The following is a 2,474-nucleotide window of genomic DNA, read 5'->3' on the forward strand; positions in this document are numbered from 1 at the left end:
TGAGTGTTCTTGAAACTGTGTTGCGTCATTTTGTGAGCACGTCGTTTTATTTACTTACTTTTAGTATTGATTTGAGAGTCAGAGTGACAGAGAGAAGGCGAGAGCTCCCCTCCCATCCACTGTTTCACTCCTCAAATGCCTGCAACAGGCAGGGCTGGGCCAAGGTCAGGAGGCAGGAACTCCATCCAAATCTCCTATGAAGGTGGCAGGAATCTGATGACTGGAGCCATTCCCCCTGCCTCCCAGGGTCCTCATTAGCAGGAAGCTTGAGCCAGGAGCCAGAGCTGGGAACCGAATCCAGGCACTATGGTTTGGAAAGAAGGCATCGTAACTGGTGTCTTAACCAGTGGGCTGAAGCCCACGCCACCACGTATATTTAATTTCAATCAATAGCTTTGTGCTGGAGGTCTCTTTTTTGTTCCTTATTCTTTTGTTTTCCTTGCATGTAGATTTATTTCCAGGAGCAGGCTGGCCCCTCCAAGAGGCTTCTCAGGACACTCTCTGTGGTTCAGCAAATGAGAGCTATAGGGCTCCCTGGCGTGCTCTCTCTCAGACACTAGCAACAGCCTGTCATTCTTTCAAGTCTTTGCAAAGCTCCTCGCATGTCTGTTTTTCTTTTCTTATTTTTTTAGTGGTTTTTATTCCCCTTTTTACAAAATTTTATTTGTAAATGTACAACAGGCTCTAAGGTAACACTTAACTCTTAACACTTCATTCTAACTACAGGTGGCATAAGATGTTATGGCCGGGAATCGAGATGTTTAGCTAGGAATGCAATCAAGGGCGTTATCACTTCAGGCACAAGGAACAGCTTACTTTTTGCCAGATTTCTTAATTCCACCTGTGGCCAGGGGGGCCCTTCTCCGCCACCTTCGCTTTGAGCTCCTCAAGTTTCTTCTGGTTTTTGCTTGAAAGCCTTATCTTCCTCACCCATCTCCTTGGCCTGCTTCTTGGGCTGTTTCAGGGGCTTCTTCTTGCCACCTTCCTGGCTGGACATGGCGCCTGCCGCCCCTTCCCCAGACCCTGCCACCGGAAACCGCATGTCTGTTTTTTCATCCAGCATTTCCCCCATGAGGTGGTTCCCACTCCCCCCTTTCTGTAACCAACACCCAGCAACACCTCTCAGAACCAGCGTTCCAAGAGCACTGTCTAGAAAATTTTTAGATGTTGACAACCAACACCTCCGTCAATTGCCCTCAGAGGCCATTCCTTTGATCACTGGCTCATTGAAAACATGCTGGAACAGCCACCATGCTAGGGGTTTGGGCTACAGGGCTGCTTGTCCCAGCTGCCCCCAGATGGAGAGGGGACAGATAGGGGCCCCTTCAGAAGACTGACTGTACCAAGGGATATGATGAAGGCCAGGACAGGCGTTCAGGAAATGATGATGCCAAGTGATTAAATCTGCTACCCGGGCTCTGATAATCTTCCCAGGACAGACAGAACCTAATCTGAGCCTAGGACACAAGTGTGGGCCCTTGACATCCTTACCATATAACAAATGCAGAATCCTGGGCTCTGACCTAGAACTACTAAGTCAGAACTTACACTTTAACAAGATCCATGGGCAAACCTTCTGTACATTCATGTTTGAAAAGCACTGCCTTGGGGACCGTCATGGTGGCATAGAAGGTTACGCCTCCTCCTGCAATGCCGACATCCCATTTGGGCGCCAGTTGGAGTCCTAGCTGCTCCACTTCCGATCCAACTCCTTCCTAATGCACCTGGGAAAGCATTGGAAAATGACCCAGGTGCTTGGGCCCTTGCGCCCACCTGGTACACCCAGAAGAAGCTCCTGACTCCTCGCTTCAGTCTGGCCCAGACCAGGTCTGCTGCAACCGTTTGGGGAGTGAACTAGCAGATGGAAAATTTCTGTCTCTGTCTCTCCCTCTCTCTCTATAACACTGACTTTTAAATAAATAAATAAATAAATAGGCCCGCGCCGCAGCTCACTAGACTAATCCTCCGCCTGCGGCGCCGGCACCCCGGGTTCTAGTCCCGGTTGGGGCACCGACCCTGTCCCGGTTGCTCTTCTTGCAGGCCAGCTCTCTGCTGTGGGCAGGGAGTGCAGTGGAGGATGGCCCAGGTCCTTGGGCCCTGCACCCCATGGGAGACCAGGAGAAGCACCTGGCCAGGCAACACGCCGGCCGTAGCAGCCACTTGGAGGTGAACCAATGGAAGAAGGAAGACCGTTCTCTCTGTCTCTCTCTCTCTCTCACTGTGTAACTCTGCCTGTCAATAAATACATACATACATACATACATCTTGGAAAGGAAAGCATTGCCTTAAGCATCAGGACTTGGATGTAAACAGAACTACCATGTGTTCCTGGGTGGCATCTTGGACAAGGCTGACCTAGCTGCCTCCAGGCCAGGCCAGGCAGACAGACTAGGAAGCGGGGCAGGCTGCAGGTGTACAGCAGTGCAGGGAGCAAGGACAGGGGACGAGGCCACACCTGTGGTCCTTCCTCCCAG

General features: G+C 51.1%; 1 pseudogene; it reads right to left on the reverse strand.

Moving 5' to 3' along the window:
* Positions 1–649: 649 nt before the first annotated feature.
* LOC133771245 (translation machinery-associated protein 7-like) lies at positions 650–1,024 on the reverse strand (annotated as a pseudogene).
* Between the last annotated feature and the right edge of the window lie 1,450 nt (positions 1,025–2,474).

The sequence above is a fragment of the Lepus europaeus genome, chromosome 12 (assembly GCF_033115175.1).
Source record: "Lepus europaeus isolate LE1 chromosome 12, mLepTim1.pri, whole genome shotgun sequence".
NCBI lineage: Eukaryota > Metazoa > Chordata > Mammalia > Lagomorpha > Leporidae > Lepus > Lepus europaeus.